This window comes from Equus przewalskii, chromosome 13, assembly GCF_037783145.1.
Source record: "Equus przewalskii isolate Varuska chromosome 13, EquPr2, whole genome shotgun sequence".
In the NCBI taxonomy this organism is placed as follows: domain Eukaryota; kingdom Metazoa; phylum Chordata; class Mammalia; order Perissodactyla; family Equidae; genus Equus; species Equus przewalskii.
Window position 1 is genome coordinate 91,274,789 of NC_091843.1, and position 23,335 is coordinate 91,298,123.

General features: G+C 49.9%; 1 long non-coding RNA gene across 1 annotated transcript; it reads left to right on the forward strand.

Annotated features, from left to right (window-relative positions):
- Nucleotides 1-476: 476 nt before the first annotated feature.
- Nucleotides 477-17,725, forward strand: LOC139075195 (uncharacterized). The gene is made up of 2 exons (XR_011525346.1): nt 477-615; nt 17,494-17,725. It is a non-coding gene; the product is annotated as an uncharacterized lncRNA (long non-coding RNA).
- The last annotated feature ends 5,610 nt before the right edge of the window (nt 17,726-23,335 follow it).

Consider the following 23,335-nt stretch of genomic DNA (forward strand, 5'->3'; position numbering starts at 1 on the left):
GCAGACAGAAGGAAAACAAGTAGGGAAAAGAAGACACAAGAACTCCAGGGGCTCAGGAGTCTAGGACCACTCAGGGCTGGGCGGAGCAGGACCGCACATTTCAAAAGGCGCTGAGCACATCGGGTTGACTGTCACGGCCCGCGCCAGTGAGCCTCCCCAAAAAGAATAAAGTTAATTAGGTCCAATGACAGCGATTCAGAAAAAAATAAAGACACGTATCTATCTGTTCACCTAAAATGGTAATATATTCAAAGTTTGACATTTGCGAGAATACGATTTTCTCTTCTAGAAGGTTCACCCAGGGATGGTCTCTGAGGCGTTGCTGTCTTCTCTTTCCCCTGAATCCAGGGTTGCCTAGCTGCCACCTGAGCCGCCGGGCACCTTCCCAGTGGTTCCTGGGGTGCCCTGTGTCCTGGCATGTTCTGAAGTTCATTTGCCTTAGAAACCACCTCCTGCCGGCTTGGGGGGGTTTGCGCAGTCTGGGCGGAGGTCATGCTGCCTGTCTGAGTTCTCAACAGTGGCCCGGGAGCCCAGGGAGAAAATGATGCAGCGGAAATTAGAACTGTGGAATGGCCCCCTAACCGAGGAAGAAGGAAGCTGGGCTGGAGCCATTGGGTGAGTTAAGTGCTCACACACACAGCACGCCCCAGCCCCTGCGGTGGGCTCGCCCTGCCTGCTGGCCTCCCAGCAGCTCGGGAGGAACAGATGGGCAGGGCCTGTGGGACAGGAGGCCCAGGGTGTGCGAGAAGCAAGTGCGGGCCAGTCCCTTGCAGAGCTCCTGAGAGGCTGCCTGGGAAGCAGCCCTGGGGTGGGGTGGGAAGGACGGCCAGCTGTTGGCAAGGTCCGGGGACAGTTTAGCTGCGCTGTGGAGGGGCACGAGACGCTCACAGGAATCCTTCCAGTTTCCACTGGCGACATTCAGGGTACGAATAAGGTGTTGCCCTCTGTCACTCAGTATTGCGGTCCTCTGAGGGGGAGAGAAGTGTGTGTGTGTATGAGAGAGAGAGAGAGACAACATGAGCGACAAAACTGCCACTTCATTGCTGATCCCCAGGGCAGCAGCCTCAGCTCCTGCTGGCCCAGGTCCTGCGAAGACGCTCCTGCCTCCTCCCACCTCCTAGTTGAGTCTGACCGTCTCCCCAGGCCCGTTCTTACCCTCAGTTCCCCCCCGCCCCCTGCAAAGCCCACTTTGGCTTCTCACCGACATGCCTACAGCAAACAGCCAGAGCAAGCAGCAGGTCGATGTTCACAGCAGCCGGTGTGGATCTACCTGTAAGGAGCCACTCTGCCTGCCTGGCGCCCTGTCGTGGCTGAACCAGGTTCAGGCAGATGAAACAGCAGTGGACTCTGGGCTGCAGGCTCTGTGCCCAACCCAGGGCCTGGGCGACTCACGCTGCTCTGCCTCTGCAGGCAGGAGACAGTCGAGCAGGGGAGAAAGCCGCCGTCGGGGGTCCGGGGGCTCTTCTCCTGCTGTGGGCCTGGGCCGGGCAGACCCAGGTGCACCCCTCCCCAGCATGCCGAGCCCCAGATGCAGCCATCCCAGGCGCTGGAGCCGCCCTCCCAACGTCAAACCAGGGTCAGGAGAGGAATCAGGAACATCACCACCAGACGCAGAGGGTCTGGACTCCCACCCAGAAGGCCTTAGAGGAAACTGGAAGCCGAAACCAGGCAGGCCTGCCAACGAGAAGCGAGCTGACAGGTAGATAGGCTTTCTGAGTCGTGCACTACGACCACGGCGCCTGGGCTCGGGGAGCGCGGACCGAGTGGACTGGGGAAAGCACGGAATGTTTGTGCTCACATGTCGGAGTGGCTGGTTAAGCAGGGACGTGAGATGGCCAGCCGGGCGGCCTGCTGGGGGCAGGGCAGACGAAGCACCAGCCCCGGGCATCTGTGCGAGAGCTAAATATGGACCCGTGAACAGAAGCACAGCTTGTCCCCTGCCGGGAGCCACTCAGCTCTCCACACAGCAGCTGCTTCAATCACAATGGAGGGCCCTCTCCTGCTTCCAGCACAATGAAGGCCTGAGTTGTTCTACACGAGTGGGACCTCCCCTCAAATAGCAAAACTCTTTTATATTAATAATTTAAAATAATATCATTCAGCTCAACACCTGTGGCTCTTACCATTTTACAAAAAAAGAAGATAGTCACAAAGCCTGTGACCCCCACCACTCGTTTAAGCCCCAAGTGAACATGCCCCAGGTTCCTATCCGGTGCTACATACCCTCAGGCATGAACTCTGAGCTCTGAGAGCTTGTTGGTGGAAGAGAATATGAGCCATTACACAAACAGCACAAAGCAAGGCAGATGGCAGCACCTTGCAGGAGGCACCCGTAGGAGGGATGTGACCCAAACACTGTGCCCCTACATGGGCTCACATATGTACATATACAAATGTCGTAGCTCTGCCCACTGAGAGAGGGACATCCCAGTGGCCACAAGCATGCCCAGGGCCCAGGTCTTGGTTTCCAAGTGCCTTTCTCCAACAACAGGACTCAAGGCTATTTGGAGAAATGGTAGATTGTAGGGGAAAGACAGGATGGAGGGGCATGTCAAAAGGACACAGGAGCCAACCTGAAACAGCTCTCAGTAGCCAAAGCTAGGATGACTTGAGCCCCAAAATAAATAATGAAAATGTTGGATTATAACCCAAAGAACAAAATAAATACCCAAAAGTCCATTCTGATATAAACAATTAACTAAAGAAATCAATGAGCGAGAAGGACAGATCTTCCTCACAAAGAATTCCAGGGATAAATGTAGAAGGGGTGTCAGCTGGAGGCGGCTGTGAGAACACCACAGTAGGACCGTTGCGGGCGGATCCTGATAAATGCTGAAATTAGTGGGTGGACCTCTAAGGGGAAACACAGCTTCGAAGCACTTCTCCCCAAATTTACTAATTATTGTGGTGGTTTTAACAGTTGATCAAACTCTTTGACACCCTGCCCTCCAGGACGTAGCGCTTAACTCCTCTCCCCTTGGGTGTGAACTGCATGTCCAGACTCCCTCGCAAGCATCATTTGTGGACGGAGAACATGACAGTGGAGGAAGCCGGCCAGTACCGCCTTATGACATCACCAGTGATAACGCACGTTGATACCACATGCCCACTGACGTCACAGTGTGAGAAGAGTAGATCTCTTCTGTGATATTTTCCCCAAAATCCCAACCTCAGCCCATTAATGAGAATATACCAGATAAACCCAAATTGAGGGACATTCTATAAAATATCTGACCACTACTCTTCAAAAGCATCGAGGTCACGGAAGTCAAAGAAAACTGAGGAACTGTCATGGGTTGGGGGGACTAAGACAGGATGACTAAACAAGATATGGTATCTGGTTGGATCCTGGAACAGAAAAAAAGACATTCATGGAAAAACTGGGGTAATTCACATAACATCTATAGTTTAGTGAAGAGTGGTATCAACATCAATTTCTTAGTTTTGATTACTGCACCAGGGTTGTGTAATATGTTGGCATAAATGGAACCTGGGTGAGGGAATACATTTCTACCTGCGAGCCCACAAAATTCCTGAGTCATGGCCAAGTGTGCACGTGTGGAGCACACCCCAAGAAGCATAGCAAAGCCTTTGAGAACTGCACCGTATGAATCACCACTCAAGTCCCGGAGCACGGGCAAGGGCATTTGCAAGGGGCAGCCCCCACCAGCATCACAAAGGCTTTGAAAGCTGCGTGACGCGGGAACCACGATTCCCATAAGGTGAGACAGAACTTGCAGCCTGAACCTAAGTGACTTGATTGCCTGCTGAGGCAGAAAGCTCCACATTCTCCTGAAGGTTTTAATGGGACTCAGAGTCTCACAGCTCAGTACGCAAATGGGCCTGGGTATCATCCAAAGTTACCCGACGTGCCAAGAACCAGGAAAACCTGACCAATGCTCAAATGGAAGAGAGAATCAACAGGAGCTAACCCCAAGATGACCCAGACGTTGGAATCATCAGATAAAGACCTCAAAGCATGAAATGGAGTAAAAGTGAACACTCTTGAAAAATTCACTGGAAAGACTCAAATAATTGGAGTCCACCTTCAAAAAACTAGAGATGACAGGAAAAAAAGCTTCCATTAACTCGAAGATGGATAAACAGAAATGATCTGATCCGAAGAACAGACAGAAAAGAGGTTGAAAAAGTGAACTGAGCCTCAGGACCCCACTTAAAGGTCTAAAGTGTGTGATTGGAGGCTCCAGGGAGAGAAGAAAGAGACTGGGATAAAAGAACTCTTTTGACGAAATAATTACAAAAAATTTCCCCAATTCAGTGAAAGACATAAATTCATAAGTGTGAGAAGCTCAGGGAACATCAAATAAGATAAATCCAAATAAAACCGTCATAAACTGTGAAAGCCAAAGGAAATGAAGAAATCTCGAAAGCGGCCAGAGAAAATGACACATTACAAGCAGGAGAATACAAATTTGATTGCAGTTTTCTCACAGAAACCACAGAGCCCAGAACGAAAAGATCGCTCAGCTCAGATTCTGCATGCCATGAAAACGTCCTGCAGGAACGAAGTAAAATAAAGACCTTCTCAGACGAAGGAAAACTAAGAGGTTTCGTTGCCAACAGACCTGCTGTAAAATCAGTGTTAAAGGAAGTTCTTCAGATAGAAGGGAAATGATCCCAGAGAGAAGTTAGAATTTCGGAAATGAAGGAAGAGCAGCAGAAATGGTGAACATCCTAGTGAATACCACAAACTACTCTTCTACTAAGCTTTGACAGCACGTACGACAACTGAGAGCCGAAACTATAACGCACTTGGGGATGGGGGCGCTTAATGGCGGAGACGGAACATAAATGATGCACATATAACGTAAAGGGGGAGAGAAAAGGAACATGGGTGGTTGAAAGGTTTCTATGTTCTACTTAAATTAGCCCCATATTAAATTTAAATACAATTGAAAAGTTGGGTGTGTATTGTAACCCCTAGAGCAACTGCCAAACATAAATGCGAGGAGATAGAGCTTGAGCGGGACGGCCTGAGCCCTCCCAGGTCTGGACCGGACACTCTCCTTGTCTGAGGCCACGCGGAGGGATTATTGCCTGTGGCTCCCCAAGACCTCCCTTCTGGGGCTCGCTGGAAACCCCTCCCACTGCCACATTTTCTAACATCACCATAGCTGTGGGGACAGAGGCGGTTAATCACCCCATCCACATCCCAAAGTCATAAGGCAAGGAAGAGTGGGAGGAAATTCAGGCCCTTCCAGCCCTGACCTCTGATCTTGCAGATGGGGAGACTGAGGCAGAAAAGGAAAGTTGCTACATGCTCAAGACCCCACAGCAAAGCACTGTTAGAACCAGGCCTGGAACCACATCTCCCAACCTACACACCATGGTGAAGTCGAAGCGCTGGGGCCCTCTCCGGTCCCCCTGCCTACCGTGGAGCAAGATTCTGTGTCCAGCTGTCCTCCAGGACTGTCAATAACTGGCACGTAGGTGGATGTTTCAGGTGCCAGATGCTGTTCTAAGTTTCTCTCTCTCTGTCCATCTATATGTTATCTAGCTATCATCTATCATCTATCTGCTATCTATCTATCTATAATCTTTCTCTCTATATATATCTATCTTCTATCTATCATCTATCTGTTATCTATTGATCTTTCTATCATCTATCATCTACCTATTTATCTATCTATCTTTCTATCTATTTCTATCTATCCATCTATCTACCCATCCGCGTGAATCCTCACATTACCTCAATTGACGTGGGCACTATTATTCTCTCTGTTTTATAGATGGAGAAACCAAAGCATCGAGAAGTTAAGAAACGTGCCCAAGGTTAGACATCTAATAAGTCTTGGCTCTGGAATTTGAACCCAGATCTGGCTCTAGCATCTAAGTTCCAAACCCTCTCTGTCCTCTCAGGAAGACCAATCCAGAGCAGAACTTTCTAAGACATTCCATGGTCTGGAGGAAAATATGCCCTGGCTGCTGCTAAGCCGTATCCCACACCCCCAGAAGCATTTCTAACCAGGGGAAATTGGTTATTGAGCATACAGAGGGCAGTTGTGAAGGAAAAAATGAGAAGGGAGGAGCTGACAAGAGACCCCAGGTGCCTGAGAGGCGGTGAAGAGAGGGGAGGCACTGTTGCTAAGCAACCGACCTGAGAGGGGTCCTCCCATCCTCTCAGACTGGAGGAGAGTTTCCCAGCCTCCTCTGTTCTTAACAGTTCCTTCTTCCCTTCAGCCTGCTGCCTCCTGAGTCTCTGCCATCCCTAGTCACAGAGGGAAAGCAGCCTGGCTGCGCCCCAGGACCCCTAGTAGGGGCCAGATAAGGAGCCTCCAAGTCATGCTGGAATCCAACCTCACTGCCTGGGAAAGTCTGGTCTCCTGTGGCCGCCAGAGATGGGAGGCCCTGGCCAAAAAGGAGGCTTGGCTGAGCATCAGCAAACCCCTTCAGGCTCCAGCTCAGTCTGACTGGGGGGCAGTGACTGACAGTTTGCTGGTGGGCTGACGAGGGCCCTCCTCATCTTGCTTTCCTTTTGCCTTCCTCAAATGTGTTAGCTGTGCCTCCAGTTCTGTCCAGGGATCCACACGGTGTTGTTGCCAGTGGAGCCTCACAAGTTTGTCCCAAGGAGCAGATGAGTCACACTCTCTCCAAACTCCTCATCTGGGTTAACTGTGATTCATTGGAGGGGAAAGGCTATTCCCACAGCCAACTATAAAAGGCCAAAAATGAGATCATCCTGACCCACCAAAGAGGGCCAGACACTTACCCCTCCCCCAGGAAAACCAGGGGACTCCATGGAGAGCTCAGAGTGTGGGGGCACCTGCCTTCTCTGCCCACAAGCCCACTCGTGTTGACATGATTCATGGTCCAGTCTCCCCGCAGCGGCCTGCACCATCCTCCTCCCCCAGTGACAAATGGAGAGGCCACTCTTCCTGCCACATGGCCTCATTCCGCTCACAAGCCGTTAGCCACCAGGAATTGCACCATTTTCAATAAACAGCCTCACTGGAGGCCTTGTATGTGCGGCTTTTATAACCTATGTGTATGACAGTCAGCAACATGCTAGAAATCCCTCCCTATTGAGTTAATATCATCGGGAAACATGCCAACTTTTTTGCAAGGGAAGAACCAAGAAGGAGAGCCCAGGACAGCAGCCCCTACCTGGAGCGCATCTTGATGACAAATGGCTCAACTACCACTTTGCGGAGGTAAAGGTGTGAGGCTGCGTCTTCCTGCAGCCAGAGGCACTGAGAAGCCGGTCGCTGCCTTCTGCTGAAGGTCAAGAGCAGCCTCAGTACACCCTACCGCCTTCTCCCAGGCCTTTTCCAAAAGTGAGGCTCCAACGGTGGGGGCACTGGGAATGCTGAGGGGCAGCAGGTCCACCTCCCACTCCTTCCTCTCGAGCACATCCCAGAATGGAAGCCACTGCTGCTCACTGGTCTTCCAAGGAAGGCGACACACACTGCCGGAGGAGCAGAGGGCACGGGAGGCCTTGGGGGTTGGAAACGTCTCACATTTGGTGCAGGAAGAAGTTGCGTTTCCAACATACTGTCAATTTCTCAGAAACCAGCAAGTGACTGTCTGCCCTTCCTCTAACCCGGGGTCCCAGGTTTGGACATCTGCCCCAAGACAGCTGGGGTCACTGTCACCAGTCCACCTGACGGAGTTCCCAGGGGAGGGAGCAGATGGCTCATTGTTATTCCATCCTTCTGCCAAAACCCAAAAAGGGCTGGATTGTTTTGGTGACTGAGGCTCGGAGTTCTCACGTGGCCCTCACCCCTCAGGAAGAGAGCCTGCTAGGCCTGGTGGTCCTGAGGGCTCGGCGGTCACACTGGGCGGCTTCCCACTGGGGTGAAGGAGAGGGGCTTTGCAATGACTCCCGTGCTCAGGAGGAGGAACAAGGAGGCTCTTTAGCCTCTCGTCTCAGCAGCATCTCCCCATTCCATCACTCAGACAGACACACGCACACACCACGGTTGGTATCATAAATGGTTTGTTTTCCTAAGGAGGGCAAAAATCTCCCCCTGATCACCATCAGACCTTGCCCTCTAGCCTCCCCTCTCATCCTTTGAAATCATAAGTGAGGCACGGGGGGTGGATAAACTCAAGTGGACAAAGGCAGTGACTCCTGCCTCTCACACTCATGGCAGAAACCAAGGAGGAAGGAAGGAAAGCATAATACTGGAGAATGTGCACTCGGGGAGCCTTCTTCTCAAGCTCCAAGAATCCTATCAGGCCCTGGGATTAACCTGTTCCCGAAAGAGATGAGTTGAATTGTGTCCCGGTCCCACACTCTCCACTGGCTCCTCTCTCTCCACTCAGCACTAGCGGAGGCAGCTGCCCGGTGGGTCCACTTCTACGACGGCTCATTCATATGCCGGCAGGTTTGTGTGGTCAGTTCCCCCTCGAGTGGCCCTCTCCACGGGCTGACTTGGGCTTCCTTGCAGCGTGGAGGCTGGGTTTCAAGTGTGAGCATGCCAAGAAGAGCAGCAGAAGCTGTGTCACGTTCTGATGACCTGGCCTCAGAAGCCACAAAGGTGTCCTCATAGCCACGTGTCCACCCACATTCATGAAGACACCCCCCTGGTGTCTTCTCACATTGTGAGAAGAGCATGTTGGATGAGCGACATCATGGCGGGCAGTTTGGGAGCTCCAACCTGCCGCAGACATGAGCTATAATATATATGAGTCCTTGCTGTCTTCTAGACTCTGGGCTAACCTGTGTAATGTGAGCTCTCATTTTACACCCCACAACCAGCCTAAACAGCAGGCAGTAGCACTACCCCGTTTTACAGATGAGGAAACTGAGGCCTAAAGGGATACTAAGCAATTTATCAGCTTGAAAGTGGCAGAGCTGGACTTTGAATCCAGATCCACTTGGGCCAAGTGCCAGAGCTCCCAGCCACGACGCCACACGCCTCTCAGAACTGACGGCCGGCTGGTCTGGGCCTCGCTAAGGCGGCACCGTGGAAGGAGAGACTGGGGATAGGAGCCAAAACTTCCGCTCCATCTCTGCCACTCCTAATCAGAGGAGCCATTTATTACATGCCTCATCTCACATATTCCTTAAAAGGAAGGAGTTATCAAGTGATGCCCAACTAACAGTGAGAGAATCGAGGCTCCACGAGGTGAAGTAACTTGCCCGAGTTGCACGGATGTTAACTAGCTGAGCTGGGATCTGGGACTAGCTCTGTGTTCCTCGAAGGCTCTTAATCTCTTCTGCCCAAGGCCCGAGTCCTGGACAAGCCCTTCACCCTCCGAGCCTCAAATCCTCCCTGTGCAAGAGGAAGCCTGTGACTTCTAAGGCCCTGTGGCTCGGTAACTCCACCGGGCAGTGCTGGGCCCTGGGCACTGAGGCCTCTGGGGTTAAACCCTCCAAGGCGTGGTTTCTCAACCTCAGCGCCGTTGACATGTGGGTGAACATTCAGTGTTGGGGCTGTGCTGTGCATCGGAGGAAGTTTAGCAGCATCCCTGGCCTCTGCCCTCTAGACGCCGGTCACATCCCCTCCCCAGAGCTCTGACGAGTAAAAATGTCTCCAGACATTGCCAAATGTCCCCTGGGAGTCAGTCTTGCTCCCCTGCCTAATTCTACACCTTTCCCGAGGTCCTGTTGGTCGGCATCTCCTCCCTCAGAGGTCCCTGTCCTCTTACTGGTCACGTCACCAGCTGGAGGACCCGGGAAGGATCTGGATGGTACAGCATACCCACTTTTTTCCTTTTGTTGAGCTATTTATTCTTTTGCCTCAGACTCTCATCAATGACTCAGAAATTGGTGGCGCTCATGCCAAATGCCAGACCCAAGCACAGAGGCGGCCTCTGCCCCTCCCTCCTGCCACCCCGCTCTGTTTCTCTCTCCTGTTCCCTCTCTCCACGTCCCTTCTCCTCAGACCCTGGTGGAGCAGGGGAGATGCCGTTGCCGGGAAATTGCTGTGTTTGGGCCACACCGCTTCCCAGCAGGCCTGCCCTGAGTGGGCCTGAGGGGAGCCAACTTCTCGTCCCCCGGCACCTGGCAGTCTGGCCCCCAAGGGTCCCGGCTAGAAGTGGACCGTGAGAGGTGTTATGTCAACAGGGACTCGAGCATGGAGGGACAACTCCCTCACACCCTCCTGTCCCCATGCCTGCAGGCTCTGGCCACAGAAGCACTCTTTCTGCTATCAACACTGAGCACCTTGGGGACATGCCTGGAGCAGGTCACAGGACACCTCAGGACCTCTTCCCTCTAAAGCCTAGAGCACTGGGGCAGGGGAGGTTCGAGAAGCCCCTACGAGCCCCCGAGGCTCCACCCTCTGCTCCTGTACCAGGCTGAGCCCTGACCACCTCACAAGGCACCCGGGACACTGTCATAGTCAGAGGTGCCCGTGTTTGGCGACAGCTCCTGCCCTGGGGCCCCACATCCACCTGGTGAGCAGGAGACGCCTTCTCCTTCTGTGTCTGAGCCCATCAGAACACTACACGTGGCCGGGTCTCTCGACTGTGCCTTCCCACGGGCCAGATGTCCCGGCTGCGTGAGCATCAGCCCTGGGGTATGATTTGCAGACACGGCTCTGGCCTGGCTGAGCCTCTTTGCCAGCGTCCCCCTCAAAAGACGCATATTCAGAATCAAACCCCCCATGATTCACGTTTTGCCACTCCCCCATCTTGGGTGATGCCAGCAGCCTGTGCCGTAAATACCTAAACAGAGCAGGTCTCTGCAAGGCCCAGCTCGTTCTGTGACACGACCATCCTCATGTCATTACTTCAGGTTGGTGTCGTCACTGAGACTTCAGGAGTCTCCCCACGTCCTCAGCCAGTGGGATCATTACTTCTCTGAACACCAAGTCTACGCTTTCCTTAAATAGCCAATGATGACGTTGGCTCCCTGACAACCATGTCACATCACTGACCCGCAGGGAGCTTGGAGCTAACAAACCTCCAAGGGGTTTTCACACTCACTCCTGTCAGCGCGGGCAGTGGCCCCAGTACCAGCTCCACGCGGCTGATTCTTTTAACCTGATCGCTGGAGGTTTCGTTTGTCTCTACTCACATTGCCTCCTGAGCTGTCTGTCTTTTTGAATCTCAGTCCTACCTTCCAATACATTTGTTCTCATCCAAGGTCTCCAGGACCAGCATATTTGAAAACCCAACCTTCCAGGTCTTCATCGAGGTTATTAATGAAAATATCGGCCGGGATGGTGGTTGTTTGAGACTTGTCCGTGGGAGAGGTCTGTCCATGCAACAGCGGTCCTGGGCGTGGTGGTCCGAACAGCTCTGAATTCCTCCCAGCAGAGGACCAGTGAGTCACTGTTTAAGGCTTTGATGCGGGATGACCTGAGGAACTTTGCTGGAAGCTGTTTGACGGAGCATGGAGTGGGGTCTGGAGAGTTCCCATGGTGAGAACCAAGCTCAGGAAGGCGGCCGGGACACCAGACTGCAGACTGGACAGGCAGTGGCAGTGCCGTGGAGAAGGTGGAGTCAGAACAGGGCACGGAAGGTCGAGAGACATTGCTGAACACCCAGTGAAACCAGGGAGACGGGACAGGCCTCAGCGCTGGAATCTGAAGACAAACGAGCCTTGTCACCATGGCAACTTGTTCTATGGAATTCACAAGAAATGATGTGAGTCTGATGGTGTAACCAAGGGGTGGGAAGCGAGAGAAGCCACCTGATTTAAGTCCAGAGATGATCTACACGTCTCTGAACAAGCCTCTTTCAAGTGGTGGGGTCCTCTCTCGCCAGAGTGGTTTACTGGGCAGACGCTCCCGATGCAGGATCTGACGTTGTTGAACCCGGTCTGCGTTGTTCCCCAATCTACCCGCAGGGCAACATTATAAAAAAAGGCGAAGCAGAGACTTGGACAAAATGTGCTTCCGCAGGGCCCGTTCTGGCCCCTGGTGGGCTCCACTCTCTTCTAAGTTCTGCAAATTGTCTGATTTGTCATCTCCTCTAGGAGTTTACAGGGTATTAACGTCTGTGCTTTCTAGAAGCCAACTTCAGGAAAACCAGGCTATTTGCTTGGCCTCCCCATCCCCCGCCACTTGGTGCCTCTTTCTCTGTAGGCTTTGAAGAGAACCCACCCCAGGAACATGACACTCCCGCCAATTGTTGGCGCCCTGAGCTATGACCCGTCTTGTCTTGAAAGCTGCACTGGCTTTGTGCCGTGAGGGCCTCTTTCCCACCGCCTCCTGTCGTCAGGTGTCGTGCCCTCTAAGCCCCGTTTATTCTGCAAATTTCCAGTTTGGAGCCCCTGCTCCCTGATGGTCTAGGGAAGAACAGGAAGCGAGCTCGGCGCTTGCGCTGCGTCCTCAACTTTCCGTGCCCGCTCCTGGCCTTCATCTCGCCATCGTCCCTGATCCCTGTGCAGCTTCTTCAAAGCCCTTGTTTTCACCCTCAGCGTTTTCCACCAGCCTCCACTTGCTCTGCGCCCTCCCCTTTCCGGCGTGACTCCTTCAGGTCTGTGTCACGCTCTGCACTTGTCTTTGACTATCAGCCCTTTCTCTTTCACAGAGTAACACTTTATTTAGCAGCCTCCTGCGTCCCTCCTAAGGGAGGCATCTTCCCTTGTGGAGACTCTGGCTGTGAGATCTCCCCTCCCTGTCTCTGGCTTCAGGCCATACCTCATCAGAGCAGCTCCAGAGGGGCAGAGAACCAAAAAGCATGGCTTAGAAAAGAAATCCCAATGCCAAGAGGGCAGGGAACTTAAAAATTCTGGTCTCGCCTCAGACCCCCTGAATCTCTAGAATGCAAGCCAAGGCATTCTTTTTCTTTTTCTTTTTTTTTTTTTTTAGGAAGATTGGCCCTGAGCTAACATCTGCCGCCAATCCTCCTCTTTTTGCTGAGGAAGATTGGCCCTGAGTTAACATCTGTGCCCATCTTCCTCTATTTTATGTGGGATGCCACAACAGCATGGCTTGATGATCTGTGTGTAGGTCCATACCCGGGATCTGAACTGGCAAACTCCGGACTGCCAAAGCAGAGCACGTGAACTTAACTGATACACCACTGGGCTGACCCAAGGCATTCTTTTTGTTGTTGTTGTTGTTGAGGAAGGCTGGCCCTGAACTAACATCCGTGCCCATCTTCCTCTACTTTATATGTGGGACGCCTACCACAGCATGGTGTGCCAAGCGGTGCCATGTCCGCACCTGGGATCCAAACCAGCAAATCCCAGGCCACTGGGCCGGCCCCCAAGGCATTCATTTTTAAACAGTTTCATCAGATGTTTCTTAGGCATCCCAGAGTCCGACAATCACTTCACTGAAGGCCGCAGAAAAGACAGCAGAGTAAGCTTTGATGCTGAGATGCAGGAGAAATCAAATGCTCCCCATTTCTCTGAACTGCGCACCTCTGTGAACTGAAACCCTACTAATTTCAAAGGGCTCTTTGGCCTGGGAGAAGGGAGTTGAACATTGGAAAAAACAAGACCCTAACTGAAATGTTAAAGGAGAAAGTTCTAAGGCTCAGTTGTAGAATTAGAATTTCATGCTGACATTAGAATAGTCATTCTCGTGTTATTTGTCTTCTTAAATCATCCCCATGTAGCTGGACAAGAACACGGTGTGCACACGCTCCGTGATAAATGCCAGGGCATCGGACAGTGGAAACATGTGAGTTTTGGAGCCCGGGAGACCTGGATCAGAGAAGTGTGTCTTCCACGTAACAACTGAGAGAACTTCTTCAAGTCGATAAATACATAAGCAAAATGGGGATAATAATACTAACCTTGATATTTGAGAAAATCAGTGAGTAAATAATGTATCTGTAAGGCACCTGCTGCACATGAGTTGTTCGACCCACATTCCTTTCTCTTCTCCCCTAAGGAAGGTGCGTGCCCAGATAGAAGCCATTTCCCCATTCCACCCCAGCACGAGACTGCTGCCCACAGCCCGTCTAGGAGAAGAGGGGCTCAATCTGTCCTACGTGGAGTCCTAATTTAAGGCTTGACTTCAATTAATCAGTCATTACCTGTAAAAATTATTGTTGCTCTGTCATAATTTCAGAGTGAGTTTTCCTAATAAGGGTTTAAAAATTAGAAAGCTCTCTGTTTTACAATGTATCTTGGAAGTCTCTTCATGAGAAAATGCTTTTGGAATATGAAGGCTATGGGATTTTGGAATTCTCCTTCATAAAAATTCCTTTCTTCTGAATAATATTTAATCTTTGTAACTACAGTGTGAGGTATCCTGGGAGGCTATATCTATGATTATGGTTCTGCTTTTTTAACTAAGTGCTGACCCATTGACAAGCAAGGGCTTTATCTGTCCATCTACACATCTACTTACAAGCTACGTAGCATCTAGTTTGACTGGAAGAGTCACTGCCCCCAAATCCAACACCCCTCAATACCCCTCCAGACACTTGTTTTCAGGCTGCCAGAACTCTTCTCAGATCCCTTATGGGGAAGCCTGCCTGCATTTAGGAGACCTAATAAGGAGTTTTGGTTTGTGGTCGCATCTTACATTTACACAACAACTCCTCAGATGGTGAGCCCTTAGAATAGAATCCAAGAATGCAGCTCCCTGCCAAGCCCTTCTGCATGAGAAACAAGGCCTGGAGCAGGACTCTTTCTGAATCTGCTGCTACAGGACAGTTAACGAGGTGACACACAGCTAAGGAAGTGTCAAGGGGCTGTCCAAGGGTGAAACATCTTTCCAGGCTCCAAGCAAGACGTGACATTCTCTTCCAAACTGGAAGCTTAGAACCCCATTCTTTTCACAGCTCAGAGAGAGGGCCGCAGAGGGCTCCAGCAAGCCAGCCATTTCGTTAACAGGCAGCCACCTTTATCAACAGGTGAATGAAGCAGCCAGCATTTTACCAGCATTCTGCAAAAAAGCAGAGCCGTGCAGAAACATTCATTAGCAAGAGTCAGTACATAAAGCAAGAACGTGAAGAAAGACAGAGAGCGAGGGAGCGAGGAAGGAAGGAAGGAAAGAAGGTTGGTCCTACACAGAGCGACTTGGGAACAATAGAACAGGGAACCACAGAGAAGATGCAGTTTGCCCTGGAGCCGAGACTCTCTCCTGACCCTCACTGTTAAGGGCGCCCGACGTTCTGTGGTGAGCAGGACCTGGAGACTGATGTGAAAACCAGTGTATGTTCTCTCAAGTTCCTGCAGTTCCTGTGTGTACGAATTGTGTCTAATTTCCATCAGTGAGTTCAGTCGTTCTCAATTCTTTCTTCACTTTCGCGAACCTTTCTGAGTATGTTCAATTGGAGATACACCGCCAGGTGAATCTTACTTGTCACACTTGAGGCTCTGATGTCAAGAACAGTAAAATCCAGGTAATCCGAGCCCTCCCACATCCACCCTCAAAGCTCTGTCTTAATGAGACTGAGTTCCCAAGATTCCTGAGTCCCAGAAAATGAAAAGCGGAGTGCTCCATGAAGTCAATGGGAGCCCAGATGTTATTTTGGTTAGTTGGTTCCTCAAGAACCTTTATAACTCCTTTTACTTAATTCAGGAATTTTAAACAGGAAATGGGAAGCAAGAAAGGAGTATCAGCTAAGGAAGGAGGTGGCCAAGATGGCACCAGGCATTTGGAACCAGTTGCTGTAAGAAATAACAAAACACAGAATGGCTCAAACGCAGTAGAAGTTGAGTCAACTGAGTCTAAGGTGCGTGTTCCTTCTCAGTGCTGGTTGGCTTATCTCCGTCACCCAACTGTCATTCAAGGACTCAGGCTGACAGGGGCTCTGCCATCTTCCTCATATGGTTTCTAAGGCCGCATAGTCAGCTCCATCCCAAGGCAAAGATCACGGAGGCGTGTTTAAGGGAGATGTCAATGGGACGGCCTAGAAATGGGACATGTGACTCTGTCCACATTCAGCTTGGTCACATGGCCTCACCTATCTGCAAGGGAGGTTGGGAAATATAGTCTTCGCTGAGTGCCAAGGAGTATCAGGAAGCAGATTATTTAGTATTTAGCCATCTCTGACCCAGAAGCTGTGTATATTTATCTCCCCCTCGCCCCCCACAAATCTGGATGCTTCATTTCCAGGACCTTTATAGACAGAGATGGTTATGTTTACTGTAATAACACAATGAGGTCAGAGCTACTGTTCACTGAGCACCTACTGTGCTCTAGAACCCCTGTTAAATGCACGCATTCTCTTATTGAATCCTTGTGTCACCCCTGGTTTCGCAGAAGAGGAGACCGAGGCTGAGAGGGTACGTCACCTGCCCGAGGACTGACGGAGAGTCAGGGCTGGGGCTTGAACCCGGGCTGTCGAACTCGATGGCCGAGCCTTTTACCACCTCATTATGCAGTCGTCACCTGCAGCACAGAAGGACCAAAGTACAAGTTGCAATCTGCTCCAAAGTTAAGCCAGGGCTCTTCTATTTTAAACCCCAGGAAAAGGAAGGAATGATCTTCGGATCTGGAAAATCCTCAAGTGAATGAACTTGAAATAGAAAACCAGGAAAGCCTTTGGCCAAGTTTAGAAATCCCTGGAACTCCTTGGATTCTGCCATTGAAACCTCGCTTGAGCCTTGCTGGCTTATTTTTAATTCTTACCAGGCACCATTTCCTGGATCAGTGAAGCAGGTTTAAACATCCTCATGAGGGTTTTGGACATAAGTGAGGTTTTTTACCTAAGTGTGAGAGAAACGCATCTGAACTATGGGACAAGAAAATCTAAAATAAATACAAGCCCAATACTAAAGCACTAAGAGGACTTATCTACGACAGTCTGTTGGCTTAGCTGTGGCTGTCCCTCCTGAAAGGCTGAGATCCCCAAAACCTCGCTTGTTCCTTGAATCTGTCATTCCTGGCCTGACCCCGGAACCTGCAGGCCCTGTGAGTTATGGAGCATCCATTCCCAAGACTGTCTGAAGCCGTACCAAGGACAATGCAGATCCCTCAACTCTGCAAACACTCCTGTAACATTTGCGGTTTGACCCTGACTAACTGCCTACGTGGAACTCAACACCTAGGTGGTCACTCAGGCCAAAACCAGGAGATGGAAGTAGAGATGTGCCCCGGAAATCCCAGGTGAGTCGGGTTAGTGACTTCTGCTCACCACCGTCCGCGGTAAGCAGCTATCGGTACCCGTGGGCACTGGGCCCAGGTTTCCCTTGGGTTTACGTTCACCATGTCGTCTTGGACGGTGGTCCTGATGCAAGGCCGCTTGTCCTCCGACTGGCATCTTGCTCACCTTGAGGCTGTTTGGGAAAGACGATCTTCTTCACCTCCTGTGAAGCCTCCAGGTTCCGCCCCTCTAGCTACGTGTTAACACACATGACACCATGAACTGTATGGTGATGGGATCCTTCCTCCTATTATGACCACAGAAAGAGAGGCAAAGACAGACAAGCTCACCCTGTTCCCTCCTGTGACAAGAGCGTCCTTTCTTCCACCTGTTTCCTCATGAAAAGAAATAGAGTGAAGTGAAAACATCACTGGAACATGGCAAACTGTTTATAAAGCTGGGTGGGGTACGAAGGGGATCATTCTATTATTCTATGCAATCATTTCATGATTTTTTAAATATTTCATAATAAATCAAATATCAAAGGGAAACCATCTGGACTGGGTTTCTTGTTTTTATTTCCAGTTCTACTACTCACCAGCGGGTCCTGGGCCACAAGGAACTGAACCTGCAGCAGCCACATGAGCTTGGAAGAGGATCCTGCCCCCTTCGTGCTTTCAGATGAGACCTCAGTTCTGATGACACAGCACTGACAGCCTCAGCAGAGACCTTGAAGCAGAGCCCCCGGCTAAGTCATGCCTGGATTCCTGACCCACAGAGACTGCGAGATAATAAATGTGTGTTCTCTAACCACCAAGTTCGTGGTGATGTTCTTGCACAGTGATAGACAACTGACCGTCCTCCTCTCCTTTCAGGTCGTCAGTGTAGGGAGTGGGGGAGTTTCCAAGAATGCTTTTGCCTGAGTGCCACCCTCGGAGATTCTGATTTAATTGGTCTGAGCCGTGGCCTGGATGTTACAATTTTTTGACATGACTTAGATGATTCTAATCTGCTGCAAAATTTGGGAACCCCTGCAAAGGCTGTTATTTCATGTTTCCTTTTCAACTGTCACTTTTGTGCTATTCTCAGATGCTCTCCTACGAATCACCGTACTTCATACTCACTTCAGACTCTGGTCTGCCTGGGAACGCATAATCCTTCCCTCCCTCGTACATGCTCACTCTTTAATACTGTGTTCCAGTCAAACGGCATTGACAAACCAGCAGTTATATGGCGTCTATAGATAGTGACACTCCGAAAAGGGAGAAGTGGGCCTCCGTGGCGCCTGTACTTTGGCCCCATGGTAATGGCACCCAGTTGGGTGGTGTGGGGTGGTGGTGTCTGTTGGGAGGGAAGGAGGAGTTGGAAATCTGGGATGAGGTATAACATTTCTGACCCATCAGTGACACAGCCTGGCACTGTTTAAGAAGTTTCAAGAAAACATCAAATATTCTAGCTTATAAGTGTAGTAAGTAACAGACTAAGAGCCACCATCATAAGGACATACAGCAACCGCTGGGTCTGTATCATCACCAACCAGTAAATGCTGGGTCTGAAGTTTTTTGGAGAAAACCATGGCCTTGCTCCTTCCCGTGAGAAATCACCACATAACGATAGTCACTTGCTCAGTGCCTGTATTCAAGGGCAATGTCAGTGCACATCTAGTGCAATATATAGAAATAGCAATCGTTAAGTTATTTTTGCTAGTTGAGATGACTGGTGGTGACTTGTTCTGACTGATGAATGTGTCTCTGATTTGTCTTTGCGATATGTCACAGAGGACGCTGGGCAGAAATCTGCCCTGAGCGATATGATTATTACGTTAATGGTTTGGGACCTTGAGGCCCCCAAACCACAAGGGCACAGTAACCTGACTTGGGGGGAAAATCCTGCCCTGGCTAGAGGCCAGAGTGACAGCTGACAAGGAACATAGCTTGCATGTGTGCAACTGGCTTCCCACTCTGCTCTCTCATCATGCTCTGCTGACCCCCTGCCCCGGAGACGAGCCCTGCCACCGGCTCCAGACACTGCTGCGAGCTGAGTGACCATTGCCTCCTCCCCCGACCCCCACTGCTAAACCTGCTAGGGGTTAGACGTTGATTTATTGCTTGTTTGCTGTTCAAACCGGCCAATATAAAGAGGAGAGCAATTCTAACAGTACCTTGCTGTGAGAGTTTGTATCCCTTCTCAAGTCTTCTCTTGGACAAAAGAACCCTCAGACTAAGGCAGCAGTATACGTCACTCCCCACAGAGGTAACCTGCTCCATGCCCAACCCAGAGAGACACCTCTCACAGGCAGTAAAGCATAGTGGATGGGAAGACGCACATTGGCACCAATAGAACAAGGTTTCCCAGCTCCATTTACCAGCATCCTGATCCTTGGACAAGACACTCAACCTCTCTAGGCCTCTGCTTCCTCGTCTGCTCGGCACAGTACCTGGGACAGGTCAAGTGCTCAGTGAATGGAAGCTACTGTCATTGTTAGTTACATTTTTCCACCCAGAGGTGTGATCGGTCCAGATGCTTATTCAAAAACTGGGTTACAGTCCACCCGGATTGGAAAATTATTATCTCTGCCCCATCCATTCCCTCAGAGAGGAGGTCAAGCCCAGGAGAGTGGGTTCACTCATTCTTAGCTATGCACCCGCCCCATATATTTCTACATGGAGAAGTAAAAATCTCCATTTGTTCTTGACAAATACCTATTGCACGTGCAAAGCACAGTGCCAGGTGTTGGAGGGGACAACAATGGTAAGACTGCAAGCTTGGAAGTGGATCCTTCCCCATTCAAGTTTTCAGATGAGACCGTGGCTCTGATGACACATCTTGAGAAATCTTGAAGCAGAGCCTCCAGTGAAATCATGCCTGGTTTCCTGACCCACAGGAACTATGAGATAATCAGGATGTGTTTAAGCCACTAAATTTGTGCTATTATTGTTACTAGAGGCACCTGCCTTAGTAGCTTATAATCCAGTTGGGGAAACATGACATGCCTCCTTCTGTTAACCAACAGGAGGGGTGCATTTGACAAGTGGTACAAGACATGTTCAACTTCCAAAGTGATCTATGGTTAATCTACAGTGGAATTCTTACTATTTCATGATAAATAATAAACCCTAAATACAGTATTGGGGGCTTAATTGTGTGTGTTTCAATTCAGATGATGATTGTTAAAATTTTTTTTAACTTTCTAGCAGGCAGGTATGGGACCATTTTTAGTCATCCATTAAACATGCAAAAGAAATAGACTCCAAAGGTAGGATTTAAAGATCTATACCTGAGCCAATTTTACTATTGTCATGGTGTCAGCTTTGGTTACCCACAGTCTAGGGAAGAGCATAGTTTTTATTTGTTTTGACTCATCAACCAGTTTTTAGACTTAAGTGTAGGCCTGGGTGGAGTCTGAGCTCTGGTGCCATGGGGTCCACGATGAGGAATGAGGAGGGAAGAAGCCCTCTGATTCTAAGCAGCTTGGCCTCGATTTGGGCAAAGCAAAGGATAATAACTATCAAGGTTTTCCTGGCCTCCCATAATCCTCTGCTAACTGTCTATGGAAATGATGGCAATTACTTCAAAGCCCCTGGTGATTCTGTCTTTGGTGCCATTCATTGTCGATTCACCTCGGTCGACCAGCTGTCTCACGGACTCGCCTTTTGTACCAAACCTTTAATGAAACTGGCATTTGTGTCAATAAAGTTTAAGCCCATCTTGCTGAGATAATTATCTGGGTCACTCGAATTTCAGCTACTTCAAATAATTACAGGCTTTTAGCTTCCAATATAAGGTGATGATTAAAGGAGAAGGAATCAGGGGTCCCCACACTGAAGTCAATTAGATGGAAATGCTGGCAGATCCCCGCTCAGGCCTCTCATGTGAAGGCATAAGCCTCTGGGCTATGGCGGGGCCTCACAGAGAATAAATCCTTCATAAAATACACATTTGTTTGGCTGAGCTGTGATCTAATTTGCGGACGCAACGATTTCACCATCTTGGCTGTTAAGGGGCAGAGCCGTCTCGTGAAGACCATCATAAAGATGGTTTGTGGTTCAGTGGCACTGGTGTCAACAACCAGAGCACCATTCCATTTTCCCGAAGAACAAAGATTTGAGCAAACATCACTGTATGGGTCTCCAAGCCATCCACACCCAGGGGCTAGCATGAATTCTACAGCCTCACTAGATTTCTTTTCCATGGCCTGGTAAAGCTTCAAGGGACCAACTTTTGGTCATTTTATCTATTTGTCCCTATATTCTTCCTGTAACAAAACTCACTAGTTACAAAAGACTCATGTTCTCATTTTGGTCAAAAGCTTGAAACATGCAGAAAAAAAAGTCTTTGGAAACCAGGAAATGGTGACACTTAAATCCCTTTCCTTCTGTGGACTAGAAAGACAAAGCCCTTTATTAATCGCCGCCCCCACTGCCGTCTCCACCTGTCAGCGTTTGAAACTGGGGCCTAATGGTAGACGGCTTCTCCTGCAGATGGTAATTGCCTTTCCCACAGAGATGCTATCTCCAAGCAACCAGGACAGAAGCTATGAATCCGCCTGCGCCTCTCCATGCAAATCGCTCGCGATGAGATTGAGATTTCCCACAAGAAAGCCGCACTGCCTCAGTCCGTCACGTGCATTCTCACCTCAGGTGCGGGATGTCCTCTCGCAGCGAGGGAATGTCGGTACTGCGTACACGGTACACGGAGATAAGACTCAGGCACTGTGTAGCCGGATCTCAAATTGAAAAGGAAATCCTGTCATTATTGATAATGCAGTTCAATAATCGTTACTCATTATTTAAAGCCGCCTGACTGTCCACAGCTGGCCACATTAGGCCCCAAATGAGATAATGGTGTTTCGTATACGCTCCTCTCACATTAGCTTTTTTTTCCCGCATTAGCTTTTTCATGCTTTTGTGCAATGTATTTTTGGTCTTTGGCATGACTTGACTATTCAGTTTAGATGTTCCTATAAGTTTTCCTGTTTTGTTTCCTTAATATTCTTTTGGCCATAAACTCCTCTGCTCCAAAAACAGGATCTAGGGGCAGATAACATTCTATTGCACTGAGCAACATCATTACTGTTCAATTAATGAGCAGTTTGCCTGAACGACTCGCCGAGGGGAAGGGCCACGTGACCCCTCAGGGGCACACAGGTGGTGAGCGCTTGACACAGACTTCCAGGTCAGTGAACAACTCGCCCCGCCTCCATCGGCCCTTACCATCCCCTCCCTCTCTGGAGTCCAGCTTACTTCCCCCACCCTACACACTCCATCTCCTAGGCTGCCTTGAATTCCGAGTGTGAAAATCAAAGAGGGAAATAGACATAAGAGACTCCCTCTGTGGCAGAGAGTCCCCCATGTACATCGTCCCCTTCTTCCATGACAATATGACCCCTGATTCTTGGCTGGGCACGTGGCTGCCTGGAACACGGTTTGGGATGATAGATGACTAGATCAAACCAATGGCTTATCAACAGAAGTTTCTTTTTGGCAATGTTTGGGAAAGTCCACCAAAACATACCTGGCCTGGAACCTTCACCACCTTTCGTCTCTGTCCTTTCTCCATACTATTGTCTGGTAGATATGGCTACAGTTCCAACCACCATCTTGATTGAAGAAGTCCAGGGCCAGGCCTGAGGTATGGCACAGAACTCCACGGATCAGAGCCAGCATCCTGAGCCTGAGCTGCCCACCTCCGACCCTACTGTGAGCGGCACCCATTCCCTTCTGCTTAAGCCACGATTGCTGGAGATGTCTGTTGCAATGGAATCTCATCTTCACTAGAGATGCTCTGATTCTCATTAGCCCAGAGGCTGATTTTGTTTGTGTCTGCATGCAGATCATGAATTATTCAAGCACCTGGTAAGATCATGTGCTTGACAAATGTTTGACAAACTAATTAAAAGACTAACTCTCTCATTTTTTTAAAAGCTCATTTTATTCACTTATTTAATGCCCAAAATAGAATTTTAACGAATGAAAACAAAAAAGCCTGTCTTATTTTTTGTAAGCAACTTGTTACAGAGTTCTAGAATCTAGGTCCACAAGTCTGCTCACCAACTGTGTGACTCCACTTTCTGGGACTCACTTTGCTCATCTGTGAAATGGGCCTCTCTTCTTGGGGAGCTGGGAGGTGGGGAGGGAGCAGGACAAGAGGAAAGCACAGAGGGCCTGCCTCCAGCCCCACAGCCCCTTCTCCATCCCAAGCAGTAGCTTTAGGATTCCACGTCAGATTTTGTTTTATAAGCGAGTTTCACCGTGGAAATGAGCGTCTTAAAAGTCACTGGAGCAGACCTTCTGTGAGGTCCCTTCCAGTTCTGACATTTTACGATTACAGAGCCTCATGGTAGGGGGTAACCCTGCGTGAGCCGACTCAGACCGGGAGCAGCATTATCCCAGAGGTGTTGCCAAAGCAGAGGCAGGATGGGAAGATG